This window comes from Limanda limanda, chromosome 1 (genome assembly GCF_963576545.1).
Source record: "Limanda limanda chromosome 1, fLimLim1.1, whole genome shotgun sequence".
NCBI classification, from domain to species: Eukaryota; Metazoa; Chordata; class Actinopteri; order Pleuronectiformes; family Pleuronectidae; genus Limanda; species Limanda limanda.
In genome coordinates, this window is record NC_083636.1 from 41604355 (window position 1) to 41621981 (window position 17627).

A 17627-nucleotide genomic window follows, 5' to 3' on the forward strand; every position below is an offset into this window, starting at 1 on the left:
AACTCTGTCTTGCTTTAAATTCCAGTTATTTAAAGAAAGAAACAGAAACAGCATTGAAAGTGGAAAAGTGATGGAAAGTGAATGCAGAAGAAACAGAACCAATGCATTTCTTCATTTATCTATTCCCTGAAGATGAAGATAATTTAGAGAACCAGGGGATGCTGATAAGCTCTCCAAAATCAGAGCTGTGATGCATACACTCCAGAAATGGTTCCACTCCTGCAGAAATCCCAGATTATCCCCTGCAAGCAGTCCATCCCAAAAACAACACACACCCTGGGTTCTGAAATAAATGTCGAGAAGAGGACAGATTCATGTCCAGATTGGAAGTGCATCAGGGTTAGAAGTGGTTAGGTCAGTTATTGAGAATGGCTGCACCAGTCCACTAATCCAGGCATTGCAACAGTATGACATCTATGGCAGAGGCAGAATCAATATGCTCCAGGAAGCATAACTGTACTGATTTGTGAGAAATGCTGAAAACAGCTCTGTTACATGTCGGTTAAATAGTTTATTGATGTACATGGCCTTCTCTGACATTGGCCAGTCCCCAGCAACTTTGAGATAAAACAAGAAACGAAAAAAAGATTCTCAATATCCAAAGGCCATTTTTCCGTGAACCTGTACAATCAGTATGGGAGGAGCAGATCTCATGGATCAATGTGTCACAGTGTATCCCCACCGATGCTCAAAAAAATGGTGGTACATTCCAGTGTTCTATCACTTCTTGGATGTATCCTTTGTGAATGCCTGGCACTGCTGCAGAATGGCTGGATCCGAAAAGAAGGATCTACTGCAAGAGAGAGAGAGATTTTTGATCACTTTATTTACATATTCTTCATTTTACAAAACACTTGCTTACAGTATTATTCAACAAATAAACAAAAAGTGCTGATGTAAAAAACTCAGTCTGTTAAAAGTGTGGAAAGGACAGCTCATTGTTCGTGATGGTGCAGAGGATGTCATTAAAACACCAAATTCTTTTAAAAGACTCGAGATCAGATACCATTTAAAAAAAACTGAACTCTAGTCGGAGTCTGGCCCGTGGGTTTACCACCCACACCTCCGTCGCTTCCTGCCCGTCCCTGTTCTCTACCCTGTTTTTTCGACTAATGTAAATGGCCATCTTTGCCTCGCCTGAGAGGTGGTTCAGGAGCTGCCACTTATCTTTACTTGTTTTGTTGTAGGCAGCTCCCATGATAAAACCTTCTCAGTAAAAATTACGTTAAAATCACTGAAAACCGCAGTTAAAAGAGCGAAGAAACTTTTCAGTCTCTTGCACTCAGTAAACACGTGATAAATGGTCTCACGCAGGTCGCAGAATGGACACTTGTTAAAAACGGTGGGATTAAGAATAGAAATAAAAGCGTTGAAAGCGACGGCGCCATGTAAAATTCTCCACTGGAGGTCGCCTGTTAGTTTCTTGAGGGGAGGTTTGTATAAAATCCTCCCCTGTGGGCTGGGTCCATGTTCTCCCCACCTCCATGACCACACAGTAGGGGGTCTGTTGCTCAGTCCGGTCTGGCGGATGCTTTTTACACATTTCCTGTATAGTGTCTCTTTGTCCGCTCTGTGTATTGTTAGTTTTTGTTTGTTTATTTCCGTTAGTAGGTGTTCAGTCTTTTCTCCCAGGCCTGGGCTCAGGACAATTTCTGGGTAGGGGTCTGCAGCCTCTGGTGCGGTCTCCCCCCTCTGGAGGGCCTTTTCACGTTCGGAGAGCCTCTGGGTCCACAGCTCCAGGATCCTCTGGGCCACCTGGGTAGACTGCAGCCCTAGCAGGGAGCCCAGGGCCTGGGAGTTGGTGAGTGCCGGCCCCACTGCATCCACCAGCTGCTGCAAGGTCACAGTACCAGACCGGGTCAGCGCCGCCATTAGGACGGGTGTTAATGTGCTGCTGACGTCCAGTCTGGCTCCATTTACGAGTGGTTCTCTCAACAACCAGTACAGAGAGTCTGCTTTTTGGGACTTTTTTTTGTTAAAAAGGCCCCAAGATTTAAAAACACCTTGATAAAAAGGAGGCAACCCACTTCATTTTAAGAATTTAGAATCTGTTAAAAACAGAGTATCATCCAACCCCAGGTTATTGGCACGCCTAAGGATGCTGCTGGCCACATATCTCCACACCAGATCTGCTGGACCTGTGAGGGACTTTTGAATTAATTGGAGTCTTAAAGTTGCAGTCCAGCTGGTTAAGTGGACGAGGCCCTGTCCCCCCTCCTCCCTGGCTAAAAACAGCACCCCCTGTGGCACCCAGCGTAGCCCTCCCCAGAAAAAATTCACAATTTTTCTTTTGTAATGTGGCAAGCAAGCCAGGGGGGGTTCCACACACATTAGGCGGTGCCACGGTTGGGATGCCACAAGATTATTTAAGACCAGTACCCTCCCTCTGAGAGACATTTTTGGGAGCAGCCATTTCCATTTTAAAAGTCTGTTTTTTCTGTGACGTTCTCCCAGTTCTTCTTACGTATATCATTGTCTCCTAAAAACACCCCAAGGTATTTTATTCCCTCCCTCTTCCATTTCAGGTTTTGGGGGAGCACTGGGAGACCGCCAGGCCACTCCCTGACAGCGAGGGCTTCGCTTTTTTTCCAGTTGAACCTCGCTGCCGGTGCCAAGCTAAAATCGTTTAACCTTTTGGCTAAAATATCCACGTCTGTCTGGTCTTTAATAAAAACAATAAGATCATCGGCGTAAGCAGATAAAATCATGTTGCCACTAAAACCAGGATAAAACACACCTTGAATGCTAGACCGTATAATCCACACAGAGCAATGACACATGGCGCCAGTTCTTGATGTCCTCCGGTGTGAGACCATCAATGCCAGGAGCCTGCCGTCCCTGCATTCCCTGCAGGGCGGTCAGCAGCTCCTGCATCCGGAGGGGGGCGGCGAGCTGTGAGTTGGACTCCCGAGATCTGAGGTAGCTCTTTATAGAACTCCTCTGTGCCATGTTCGTTCTTTTTCAGAAGAATACAGTGCTTGACGGTAAGCGTGCTGCGTCATTTCGTCACTTCCTGTTATTGCCACGGGACACGGGTGGTGGTCGCTATCTGAATTAGCTCCTCCGCTAAAACACAACTGTCTTTCTGTTCTACTACGGCTAAAATCACCGGTATATAGTTCAGCACCCTCACATACCAGCCCCTACACTCTGGTGCTTTGTGACTCTGTGTTCTGTTTAAATCTCACCCTCGTAGTTTTAGCAGCGATGTGTTCTCTCTCTCCCTCTCGCTCCACCGCTCTCTCCTGCTCCGAGTGTCTCATGTTTACTTGCTCCTCCGCCTCCATTAACAGTAGTGGTAAATGTAATAAATGTAGTATGTTGGTAGACATGGAGGCGAGGCTTAGCAACTTAGAAGCTCGGCTCCTCAGCTTAGAACCCCCGTTAGCTGTAGTTAGCCGGCCCGTGCTAGCCGCAGCGAAGCCACCTAGCTTAGCTTCAGCTAGCAGTCCCTCGACTTGCCCCGGGCAGCCGGGAGCCCAGGGCGGCTGGGTGACGGTCCGGAGGGGGCATAGTACCACCCATAGAAAGCCCACGATTAAAGACCCACCAGCTCACGTCTCAAATAGATTTTCTCCACTCAGCGACGCACCCGCTGAGAATCAAACTCTGGTTATTGGCGACTCGGTTCTCAGAAACGTGAGATTAGCGACACCAGCGGCCATAGTCAATTGTATCCCGGGGGCCAGAGCCGGCGACATCCAATCCAAATTGAAGCTGCTGGCTAAAACTAAACGTAAATACAGTAAAATCGTAATTCACGTCGGCAGCAACGACTCCCGGCTTCGTATGTCGGAGGTCACTAACTTAATGTTGAGTCTGTGTGTGCTTTTGCTAAAACGATGTCGGACACAGTAATTTTCTCTGGCCCTCTCCCTAACACAACAGGTGATGACATGTTTAGTCGCATGTTGTCTTTTAACCGCTGGCTGTTGAGGTGGTGTCCTGTAAACGGTGTGGGCTTTATAGATAATTGGCAAACTTTTTGGAGGAAACCTGGTCTTGTTAGGAGAGACGGCGTTCATCCCACTTGGGATGGAGCAGCTCTCTTATCTAAGAATATTACTAAGTCTATCACATGACAACCCAGAGTTGGGACCAGGAAGCAGAGCTGCAGTGCTAAATACTTCTCTGTGCTCCCTCTGGATCAGTCACCCAACCGCATAGAGACTGTCTCTGTCTACCATACGATTCAATTATTTAAATTAAACAATAACAGAGCGAGAACTCCACACAATAATCTTATACTTATTAACACAACCTCTGGAACAACACAGGAAACAAAGATTTTCAAATGTGGTATTTTAAACATTAGATCACTGTCCTCAAAGGCTATTTTAGTTAATGAACTAGTCTCAGACTACAATATAGATTTATTGTCCCTTACTGAGACGTGGCTGCATCCTGATGAATTTGTCAGTTTGAATGAATCTACTCCCCCCAGTCATATAAATTCACACGTCCCCAGGGAACTCGGGCGAGGAGGTGGAGTCGCTGCTATTTTTAATTCCAGTCTATCAATTAATCCTAAACCTAAACTTAGCTACAACTCATTTGAATGTCTTGTTCTTAGTCTTCCACGTCAATCCAGGAAACACCAACAGCCAATCGTATTTGCTGTAGTTTATCGTGCTCCTGGGGCTTATACTGAATTTCTAACAGAATTCCCTGAGTTTTTATCAAACCTAGTCCTAAAGACCGATAAAATTATTATTGTTGGTGACTTTAATATTCATGTTGACAATAATAAAGATAGCCTGAGCGTAGCATTTATTTCAATACTAGACTCAATTGGTTTCAGTCAGCGTGTGCATCAACCTACTCATTGTTGTAACCACACACTTGACCTTGTGTTATCATACGGTGTCAAAATTGAACATTTAACAGTACTTCCGCGCAATCCAGTACTATCAGACCATAATTTAATAACCTTCGATTTTTCACTATCTGAATATATGCCCCTAATAAAAAACTCATTTTCTAGATGTCTACCTGATAGTGCTGTAGCTAAATTTAAGGAAATAGTTCTGATTACATTTAAACCCGTATTATCCGTCGACATAAACAACAAATCCTTTAAAAATCTGAGCTCTATTGAGATTGACCACCTCGTAGATAGCTCTGCAGACTCGTTACGATTAACATTAGACTCAATAGCGCCTCTAAAAAAGAAATGTGTAAAACATAGTCAATTAGCTCCGTGGTATAATTCCAAGACACATGAGTTGAAACAAATATCAAGAAAACTAGAAAGGAAGTGGCGCTCCAGCAACAGTGTTGAAAATCTCCTAGACTGGAAGAGTAGTGTTAAAGAATATAAAAAGGCTCTCCACAAAGCAAGAGCTGCCTATTATTCAAAACTAATAGAAGAGAATAAAAACAACCCCAGGTTTCTCTTCAGCACTGTAGCCAGGCTGACAGAGAGTCACACCTCCACCGAACCCAGTATTCCTCGATCCCTAAATAGCAATATCATTATGACCTTTTTTAATGATAAAATTCTAACTATTAGAAATAAAATCAATCATCTCCTGCCCTCAATTGGCACTAATACCCTCCCAACAATAGAGATCTCAGAAACGGCTGAGAATCCTTCCCATTACTTAGACAGCTTCTCTCTGATCACCCGTGATCAGTTTACCAAAATAGTCTCAGGTTCTAAACCAACAACCTGTATTTTAGATCCGATTCCAACTAAATTACTTAAAGAAATTCTGCCCCTAATAGATAATTCGTTACTTAACACAATCAATCTGTCATTATCATCAGGTTATGTACCACAGTCTTTTAAAATAACTGTAATCAAACCCCTACTCAAAAAACCCACCCTAGACCCAGAGGTTTTAGCAAATTACAGGCCAATATCTAATCTCCCCTTCCTATCTAAAATCTTAGAAAAAGTTGTAGCCAATCAGCTGTGTGAGTTTCTCCAGGAAAATAATATATATGAAGACTTTCAGTCTGGGTTTAGAACCAATCACAGCACAGAGACAGCCCTGGCAAAAGTCACTAATGACCTTCTAATAGCTTCAGATCAGGGACTTGTGTCTGTCCTTGTTCTGTTAGATCTCAGTGCAGCATTCGACACAATTGACCATCAAATTTTATTAGAGATATTTTATATATTAACGATTACTTAATAAACAGTGAAGGCTTCTAAGTTCGAGCATAGGCAACCATAATCCAGCTGTATTCACACACATATGCACAAATAATCACAGACTACAGATACTTTAATTATAAAAGTATTTATTAAAAAGGGGAAATAAAGTTATAATGTTATTCAATGATTCCTCATTTTAACAAGCTCCAATATTTCAAAGATAAACACAGCAGCAGCACTTATCACAATTCAGACAATACATGTAAAACCGGCGGTCTACCTATGTATGCCTGTCTCTATGTGTGTGTGTGTCTGTGTCAAAGTGTCTCTCTGTGTGTATGTGTCTATGTGTGTGTGTGTGAAATAAAGTTAGTGTTATTTAATGATCCATCATCTTAACAAACTCCCATATTTCAAAGATCACAACAGCAGCAGCATTTATCACAATTAAGAAAACACATGTATTCATCTATGTGTATCTGTGTGTGTGTGCATCTCTCTGTGTCTATCAAAGTGTGTGTGTGTGTGTGTGTGTGTGTGCGAGAGAGAGAAAAAGAAGGGGGCGTGGCGATGACGCAGTCACGTAGTGACATCACATCTAAGATGGAGGCCGATCATGATTCGTGGAATCAAGGCCTAAAAACTCTCAAAATGGCGGATTGACTACAAAACAAGATGGCGGAGCCGTTATGAATTTAGAGCCAGGATGGGAGGAGAGAGAGAGAGGAGGCGTGGCAATAATAGACTCAAAATGGTGGGTTAACTTGCGTTATTCAAGATGGAGTCTATGTTAATGACACCATGTGGCCGGAACTCACAATGGTGGTCGCCAGATGAATTACACAAAGGAAATTTTAGACAAAGAGAATTCTTCGGTAAACTCACTGCAGACTAACACAGACGTTAATAGTGCGGGCGGAGGCGCTTCTCGCGGCCTTATTCACTGTAACACAAAACCCGGAAATGAACCGGAAGTAGCGGCTCGTAGTAGCCGGTTAAACAATGAGACTCAGCGGTCTCGCAACAAATACAATCAAATATTAAACAATATGCTACGTATCTGCCCAGATAATCAAGTCTCTTACTGTACAACCCTCGCGATGTGTCTGCGCGAATGTGTCGGGGGCCAGTGAATCACGTGGTCTCTCTCACGAGCGGAGCTCCGGGCTCGGCCGCTGGACCGGAAAAGGAAGCGAATTATTCGTGCTGCCCTGACGGAATGAAACTTCGTCTTCTTCTGTAACAGCGGAGATCGTGCTGCTTTACAGGAACGGAGTGGATTGCCTCTTACTCCTCAGCGGGATGAACGTCGCGCTTCTGCAGGGAACGGCTTTGTGGAAGCCGTTTTGTGGATCGTGAAAAAGAAAAAGTCTGTGGAAGTGCCGTCCCGCGGGTGCTTCCTGTTTCGGCCTTTCAAGTTAAAACAGCAAAGAGTCCTATCAGAAATAAAACTTAGACTGAAATAAAAGAAGAAAATTAAACGACTTCAAATAAAATGATATTAAACAAACGTCTAATCGCCTCCTTAGTTACTGAGTCATGTAGTTAGGCCTCGGAAGGTCTGTTGCAACTTGAGTAGGGTGGAAAAGAAAGTCTCTTTAAAATACCGAGTTAACTAGTAAAACCCCTAGGGGTTCTGTTGTCGCTTGGGAATCTGGGTGAAGAAGAGAGGTTTCTGTGAGCTCAGCCTATTTAAGTCATGTTCCAGGTGACTCCCCCCTGGGAGGAGGGGTCAGGGGTCAGTGTGGCCCCCGGCCAATTGAAAGGTCAGAAGTCAAGTCTCAGGGAGTGGCTTACAGTGGGGTCCTTCACAGGACCCAGGAAGTGATCTGCTCCCACATGGAGATAAGAGCTCCATGCTGGATTTTTAAATGTAAGGGGTCTCCTGAGGCGCATCCCAAGTTTTACGACTCTTTGTTATAAGTCAGATCACTGGGAACTCAGTCCCAACACAATTAACTAAACTTCGAGCATGTCTCAAGGACATAAAAACCTGGATGACCCGCAATTTTCTCTTATTAAACTCAGATAAAACAGAGGTTATAATACTCAACCCTAAACAGCTTAGAGATACATTATCTAATGATATAGCTGCGCTAGATGACATTGCCCTTGCTTCCAATGACACAGTCAGGAACTTGGGAGTGATCTTCGATCCTGATTTGTCCTTTAATAGTCACTTAAAAGTAATTTCTAGGACCGCGTTTTTCCACTTGCGTAATATCTAAAAAATCAGACATGTCCTTTTGCAAAAAGATGCAGAAAAACTAGTCCACACCTTTGTTACATCGAGACTGGACTACTGTAATTCACTATTATCAGGCTCCAGCAGTAAGACGTTAAAGACTCTGCAGCTGGTCCAAAATGCCGCAGCACGTGTCCTGACGAGAACTAAGAAAAGAGAGCACATTTCTCCAGTATTAGCATCACTACACTGGCTTCCTGTTAAATCTAGAATAGAATTTAAAATTCTCCTCCTCACCTTCAAGGCCCTTAATGATATGGCACCTCTTTACCTTAAAGAGATGTTAGTTCCATATCAACCTACTAGAGCACTCCGATCCCAGAACTCAGGTTTACTTGTTGTCCCTAAAGTCTCTAAAAGTAGAGTAGGAGCCAGAGCTTTTAGCCATCAAGCCCCACTCCTGTGGAATAATCTCTCACTTTCAGTTAGGGAAGCAGACACGCTCTGTTCGTTTAAAAGTAGACTCAAAACCTTCCTTTTTGATAAAGCTTATAGTTAGAGCTAATTAGTGCGATGTTCCAAAATTTATTAAATGGCAAAAACCCCTGATGATGCTAAGACGCACAGGGAATTTATGACACAAGACACACGGAGCTTCTCTTTCCTGCTTCTCCTTCCTTTTCTCCATATTTATCACATCAAGATAATTCTTATCTGATCAGTACATGTTACTAACCTGACCCCTTTCCCGGAGTTTCTGTGCCTTAGCGCCCGCGGATGCAGGGCCACAGCTGTGGCCGCACCATGGATTATGATTGTGGATCGCGCGTCAGAGGTCGCAATGGTGGATCCAGTTCGGTGGATTCTGTATCGTGCCAGCTGATCGTCGTTGTAATGGAGGATCCTTTGTCGTGTTGGCATCGGATGATGAGGGACCACGACCGAGGCGGCAGCTGATAATGGATTCTAACTTGCGGCGGTGGACAATGACTGTGGATTATAGTGGATCCCATCCTGATGCTGGATCGTGATCTTGCTGCTGGCCAGAGACTGTGATTGCAACGGGACTGCCTGACACATAGTATTGAAAAATGTTTACCCTCATCGATGCTGCTAAAAATCCTGATGATGTTTTCTTACACCTGACATCTATTGCACTTCTGTCCGTCCTGAGAGAGGGATCCCTCACATGTGGCTCTCTCTGAGGTTTCTACATATTTTTATCTGTGAAAAGGGTTTTTAGTAGTTTTTCCTTACTCTTGTTGAGGGTTAAGGACAGAGGATGTCACACAATGTTAAAGCACTATGAGACGAATTGTTATTTGTGAATGTGGGCTATACAAATAAAACTTGATTGATTGATTGATTGATTGATTGATAAAAACTCACAGCCCGCTCTCTTATCTGGCGCGGTTCCACTAGCTCTTTCCCTGTGTCCGAGAGCAGTGTGTGGATTACTTTCCTCTGCCCGTTCTTTTTCTCCAGACATAAGAAATAGCTGGTTGCAGCATCCATTTCACTAATGTTTTTGAAACGGGACCTGACCAACGTGCCCTGTACTTTAATTTCTAGCAGGTCGGCTAAAGCCATTTTCTTTCTTTGAGGCTTTCAATACAACCTCGGTTTCCGGTGGACTCACTTAAATGTTCTAGTTCCACTATGTCGGTCTCCAGATCTTTCATAGATCGGGTGGTGTCTCGTGTGACATTGAGGGTGTGCTGTTAACACAATAAGCGCATTTGTGTCTTACCATGGTCCCACCACTGAATAAGACTGCTAAAATCGCCCTTCCTCTGTCTAAAAACACCCCAAAAATACGTAAAGACATCTTTAAAATTCTTATCGAATGTTAAAACAGAATAAAAATGCCAATACCCGCTCTTCGGTAAAACATTCCTGACAAAAACATGAGATAAAAGCAGGGAATGATCACTAAAACCAGCTGGCATGATGGCGCAGCTTTTAAAAATATTAAAGTGATGTTTAAAAATATACATCCGAGGGACGGCGGAGCAGCGACATGTGAAGATGTGTCTTCCGGTGCGAAAATGTCTCTAAAGTGCCAGGTCCCTCGAATTAGTCGTTTTTTATTTATTTCTAAGCTGCTCAGAATGCCTAAATATCCAGGGCCGGACGCCACGGACTCGCCTGATGTTGATCCGACCGTGGAAGCAAGTTCAGGGCCGGGTCTCGAGGCAATCATGGCTGCCATTAAGCAGTCGGAGCGGAGTGTGCTCACCAAGATCGAATCGTCTGTGACGGCGGCTGCAGATAAACTGCACAAGGAAATAGACAGCTTGGCAAGTGACTTAAAGAAAGAAATCCTGAAGGTGCGCGCAGAGTTTACGAGGGTGACGGAAGAAATTCGGAAAAAAAACGCCACATTCTCAACTCGCATTGGTGATCTCGAGGAGGAAGCTAATGGTCAGGCTAACCGAGTTATAGCACTTGAAGCTAAAGTTAATACGCTGTCTACACAAGTCGTCCGGCTGACAGATAAGACCGATGATTTGGAGTCCCGGCAGCGGCGAGATAACTGCAGACTGATTGGAGTGGAAGAGGGACTCGGAAACATACGACCGGAGAGTGCCGTGGCCGAATTGCTGAAGGAAGCGCTGGCCCTCGACTACATGCCGACGCTCGATCGAGCGCATCGGGGCCTGCAGCCGCAACCAAAGGATGGGGATGCCCCGAGGCCAATAATCATCAAGTTCCACTACTTTCAGGAGAAAGTGGATATTCTTCGAAAGGCCATGGGTGCAGGTCCCATCACCCACAAAGGCAAGCGTTTCTACATCTACCCAGATTACTCAGCCGCCGTCAGAAAAAAGAGCCGCTTTCAACGAGGTGAGAGGATTGCTTCGCCGGTGTGCGGGCGTGAAATACGGTCTCCTTTTTCCAGCCACACTGAAGATCACGAGCCCAGCTGCCGAGCAGGGATCTTTCGATGACCCGATCAAGGCAAAGCACTACATCGAGACCAATCTGCACCCACGGGAGATGGAGGGAGAGTGACAGTTAATTCACGGGTCCATAACAGGTATCATATATGCTGCGTGTTAACATTGCACTAGTCTGCACATGCTGAGTTTTTTTTTTTTGTTGACTGATGGACGTCACCACACTGCAGTTGGATGCATTTTGTTTGGACTATGGACAAGTTTAAGTGACATTTTTCGGTCATCTGAGGAATATAAATGAAAATATAAAAAATTTGTTTCATTTACTCAGATATAGCCAACATGCAGGACCGGTTCACTACAAACTGTTGCGCTATGATTCTAAATAATGCAAATAATCAACAAGGAGCAATTTCGTTCATTAGCTGGAACGTCAAAGGCCTGAATAACATGGTTAAACGGAGCAAAATATTTAGTCATCGGAAATCACTAAAACCTGATGTAATATTGCTACAGGAGACACATTTAAATATTAATTCCCAAAAAAGACTAAGATGTAAATGGATTGGACAAATATATCATTCATGTTTTAATTACAAAGCCAGGGGAACAGCAATCCTAATTAGGAAGGGGATCCCATTTGAACACTCTGAAGTAATATCAGATGCTAATGGCAGATATATTATTGTAGTGGGCAAGCTATTTAATACACCAGTAATATTGGCTAATATTTATGGACCAAACTGGGACAATGCACAATTCTTTCTTAATTTTTTTTCAACTCTTCCGGACCTTAAGTTAATTTTAGGTGGAGACTTCAACTGCGTCCTTCATACCCAGCTAGACAGGTCAAGTGTAAGGGCAAATAATACTCTCTCATCAGCCGCAGTGGTTATTAATTCCCTTCTCCACTCTTATGGCTTATCAGACCCCTGGCGGACAAAAAATCCAACTACGAAGCAATTCTCCTTCTTTTCCTCCGTTCATCATAATTATTCCAGGATTGATTATTTTATTGTCGATAACCAGCTACTCCCCTTAATTTCCAGCAGTAAATATCACAGTATAGTGCTATCAGACCACAGCCCAGTACAGATGGATCTAGTTTTTCCAGCTAATGTAGCGCCCCAACGAACTTGGCGGCTTGACCCCCAGCTACTTTAATGTACACATTTTAGAACATTTCTCAACAATCAGATTGACTTCTTTTTGGAAATTAATGATACTCAGGATGTTTCAAGGGGAATTTTATGGGAGTCTATGAAAGCCTACATTAGGGGCCAAGTTATCTCTTATGTGGCACATATGAATAAGGAGCGTTCCAAACAACTTAAAGAGCTTGCTGACAAAATTGCAGATATTGATAGGCGTTATGCTCTTTCGCCTACACCAGATCTTTTTAAGGAGAAATGACTGTTGCAATATGAATTCAATAAGCTTATGACATGGAAAGCCGAGAAAAATATTTTTAAATCCAGACAGGTATATTATGAGCATGGAGGTAAAGCGGGGAGACTCCTTGCACTTCAACTTAAACAGCAGTCAACGGCACAAATGATTCCAGGAATTAATACAGGCGCTGACTCGATATCTCGCAGTCCCAGAGTCATTAATGACCAGTTTAAGCAATATTATTCTACTCTATATCAGTCAGAGGTAGATGGTAGCTCATCTGAGATTTAATCGTTTCTTGATTCTCTTGATACCCCAAGGCTTTCTCCAGATTTTAGACCGTACCAAAACTGATTTGGATAGGTGGTCAAATCTTCCACTCTCATTGGCAGGGCGGATAAATGTAGTGAAGATGACTGTATTGCCCAGGTTTCTTTATTTATTCCAAATGATTCCCATTTTTCTCCCAAAATCCTATTTTGCTCGGCTGGATCGCTTTATTTCTGTGTTCATTTGGAATAAAAAACCTGCACGTATAAAGAAGGCAAGCCTGGAGAGAGTTAAATCTGATGGTGGTTTGGGTTTACCTAATTTTTTATTTTACAATTGGGCAGCTAATATTGTCAAGCTGACATATTGGATCACCATGTTCGCAGATAAGGAGGGTCCGGTCTGGACTGATATGGAACTGGGAGCTACACTCCCAGTTTCCCCGATTTCGGTCCTAACTGCACCTCTCACAGTAAATATCAAAGCACCTGGACTGAACTCAAATTTGGTGGTCCAAAATTCGCTTAAGATTTGGCGCCAGTTCAGAAAACATTTTAATTTGACAAATATATGTAGCTTCTCTCCAATAATGTTTAATTATCTTTTTGCACCATCTCAAATAGATCAGGCATTTGCAGTTTGGCACAGAAGGGGCTTGGTCTACTTTCAGGATCTCTTTACCGATGATGGCTTTGCATCATTTAAATTTCTATGTGAAGATCATAATCTACCAAAGTCTCATTACTTCAGATATCTTCAGGTTCGAAGTTTTGCCTCTAAATTTTTCCCAGGGTACCCATCCCCACCCTCTAAAGATTTACTGTATTCAGTGCTTAATGTTAATCCACTCAATAAAGGAGCAATATCAAAAATATATGCTTTAATTCTGGATAGCTGCCCTCATTCGTGGGACAAAATTAAGGCAGCATGGGAGGGAGAGATTGGAGAAGTAATACCAGAAGACATCTGGAAAAATACCATACAGCGTATACACACATCTTCTTTCTGTATCAGACATGGCTTGATTCAGTTTAAGGTTGTCCACAGGTTGCATTATTCTAACGACAGACTGTCTAAATTATACCCTAATGTTGCACCAAACTGTCCTAGATGTCAATATTCTCCTGTTTCTTTGGGACACATGTTTTGGTCATGTCCATCATTGTATGGCTTCTGGTCCTCAGTCTTCCAATCACTCTCAGCAATACCTGGCAAAACACTGCAGCCTGACCCTTTGATAGCTATCTTCGGTGTAGTAAGGGATGAGCTAAAGCTGTCTCCACAAAAATGCAATTGCCTTTGCATCATTGCATGCCTGACGTCTTATTCTGCTGAATTGGAAGGAGAAGAATCCTCCTGCCTATGCACATTGGATTAGAGAGGTGATGTTGGGATTGGCTCTGGAGAAAATTAGATATACAGTACATGGGGTGGAGGTTAAATACGACAGAACCTGGTCACAGTTCATTACACATATCAAGAGCTTGCCTTTTGCCTGAATCCTTGTTCTTACTAAGTATGTATTTATTTTTCCTTCTTTCCTTCTCTGACTGCCGTCCTAGTCTTCTCAATGGTTGTATTCTGACTATTGGGATTTTTTTTTTCTTATGTTAACGGTCCAGAATGTTGGTGTTATGACCATAATGATCAACACAGATTGGTTTGAGTCTTTTTTTTTTTTCCTTTGGCCTGTCTCTTTTTTGTATTTGTCTATATTTGCTTTCTTCTTTTGGTGTTCTGTCTGTCAATGTGATTCGTGAGTGTTTTTGTGGATATGTTTGTGGGATGCCGCCTGGCTGGGGTGGGGGGCGGGGGGCGGGTGCACAACTTTTGTAAGAAATGGTTAACTAATGATGTCACTCCACTAGACGAAAAGCAGTATTATTGTCACAGTGAACCTCTACGGACAGGCCTAATCCCCTGCTGTAACCAACTGTTTCCATGATGTTTCCTCGGCGTTCGCCAGTGAAGACAAGGTGGGTCTATCGGCGTTTGCGAACCTTAAGGGGGATTTGGAGAACAAAGGAGAGAGCCGCGGGGGGGCTCGCTGAGCCTCGCGGACCGATCGCGACGTGTGATCTAATTAGCATATGAATCGGAGTCCAGCCGCTGGCTAGAACCTCTCTCTACTCACCATTGGAGGAAACCACAGACCCTTGAAACTAATGTCACTCGTGATTGGCTGGTAGAAGTGTTGCTATTGGTCACCTTATGGGTCATTGCAGTGCACACGTGGGGTCACAGCATTCCGCACGTGGGGTAAGCCCCTCCCACACAATATTAATAATAAAAATGTATATATTAATATTTATTATTATTTATAAGTAAGCCTTTACCAAAAGCACTGCAGTTAATTAAAACTAAACATTCATGTGATGCTTGATGTTATAGGTGAACATATTGTACAGGGAACAAATGTGAACAAGGTATATGTGGAGTGAAAGCTTTATTTACATACAGCAAAAATATTGTACAAAAACTGAGATGAGGCTTGAAATGTTTCTCTGCAGCCTCTGGGTCATGACTTCTTTGTGGGACTCTGTCTGAATCTTCTCCAGTGTGTAGACGTCTGTGGTGTGTAGCTTCCAGTCTTATATGAAGTGTGGGACACAGGTCGGTGCGCTCCTGGCTGTGGAAGGATGGATCCATGTCATCTGTCCCGCTTCAATCAGCTGTAAACACATTCAGTAAAATTAGCACAGTTCAATGACAACATACACCTTTACATGTAACTGGAAAATTATTTAATGAATATAACCTTACCCTCTTTCTTCTCCGACAACTCCTCAATGCTGATGTAAGGTCTGGTCGGATCATACTGGCTCATAGTGTGTCTTTGTACGTCATGGACAGGCAGCTGGAAAACAACACATGTAACATGACTTTATTATTAATAAACGAAAATAGCCGCGCTGCATCACCGTTGGAAGATCCACAGCAAAAAAACACCAAAACAATTCATAAACAGTTACTTACATTCAATGGCTTAATTTTCTGCACTTTAAATCCGGACTTTCAGCGTCTCAGCCTAACGCCTCGTTGTGTGTTTGTGTGTGTGTGTGTGGGGGGGGGGGGGCTGAGGCTGTGAAAACATACAGAAAAAAGTCACGTTGATGAAAAAACTTAACGAGAACAAACTGTTACATCTAAGTAATTCATACATATTTACACATGCACTAGATCTGCTCCAGCACTCGATGCTGTATTCGTATTTTAGCAACTTTCTCGCTATCCCAAAGTGGCGGACATGCTTTCAGATGTACCAGTTAGCTTAGTGGTTAGCATGGCATCTCTAGCTCACCGTAACTCAGGGACTGTGCATCCGTCTTCTCCGCCTCGACTCGTCCACACCGGCCCCGCGGCTCTGCCTCCACACGCACTCATCTTCTCCTCCAGGGAACAGCGTCGTGTCGACTTCAGCAAGTTATTTACCCCGAAAACAGAGTCACTCGTACGGGACAAGGTAAACACGACCCGCTTCCTGTCTGCGGGACACTCGACGCTGCTGCACGGCGTTTACGAGGCTCTGATTGGACGAGTCCATCAGCTGATGACGCGAGCGGGTGACGTGAGCAGCGGTTACTTCATATGGGATAAGTATTTGACTGAGGCCAGGTTTATTTTTTGTGGTGTTTAGTACATTTACACACAGGATTCACGCTGTTCTGTGTTCGTAACCTTATAGTTGAATGCACTTATTGTAAGTCGCTTTGGATAAAAGTGTTGACTGTTTTAATGGAATACTGAGAAAGTTTAATAACAACAATTAGACAATTGAAGTTCAAATTATGAAGGAATTTAAGCTCTATATTGTGTCTTCTTTATATTTAAAATAATAATCAAACTGAGTGGAGATGTATGTTGTATCCAAACAGCCGGCTGCTGTGTTTTGTCACTGTGCAGTCCATGGGGGATTAAATATTACACTGAAAAAATAAATCATTTAATCAATGAATGTTTCATAGCAATTTTGAAAGTAGTGGTGAAAAGGTACCATTTATAATTCATGGAACAGCTTAGTTTGCAATTGACATGTGAATTTGATGCCAGTATTTTGGGAGGACAGATATTTTTATGGAAAGCCAGTAGAAGTTTGGAGCTTACAGGACACAGATGATCATACCCAGCATCATTTATTTGCTGGTAGAGGTGTGGTTAACAAATCCTCTGTGCATTTAACCAGCACAATTGAAAAAGTGACTGTAATCATGCCACTCTGTACAGTTGTTGAGATTTAGGATTGTTTTGGATGACAATAAAAATTTGAAATAAAGTGCATTGTTTCATTTCTTTTGACTGCATTGACCTTTGTTCGTGGTATACAATATAATTCATTATAGCACACTTACTTACTTAAGAACAATTTAAAATTTCAGGTTTAATATTTATTTTAAGCCTGGTTTACTCAGCCAGATAGTTTGTTGGTGCCTCTTACACATTGGTGTTATCTGCTCTCAGGGAAACTGACTTGCATTTGTGAAGCTTATAGCATTGTCATTTGCATGTGAAAGCGTCCTCTAGGAGTTGGAGCAAGGGGGTCAAATCTCAACAGCTCACAGGCTTGACAACTGCAGGAACCCTGAGCGTTTCCTTTGCTGCCTGCAGATACGTGTGAAAGTCGTTAACCGAAGGATGTGCCAACACTTCTCTGCGACACAGATTGACACAAACGCTTCTTTTCATGCAGTGTGTTTTCAGTATGGAAAAATGATAAATAAAGTTGGAAAAAAAAAAAAAAATAATACATCCTGTCTAGCCTGGCTTAGGAGACCCTACT

The 17627-nt window shown here is 43.1% G+C and overlaps 1 long non-coding RNA gene across 1 annotated transcript; it reads right to left on the reverse strand.

Annotated features, from left to right (window-relative positions):
* Positions 1–15427: 15427 nt before the first annotated feature.
* On the reverse strand, positions 15428–15886 carry LOC133013888 (uncharacterized). The gene is made up of 3 exons (XR_009681436.1): positions 15827–15886; positions 15614–15707; positions 15428–15522 (listed from the first exon to the last, which is right to left on the reverse strand). It is a non-coding gene; the product is annotated as an uncharacterized LOC133013888 (long non-coding RNA).
* Between the last annotated feature and the right edge of the window lie 1741 nt (positions 15887–17627).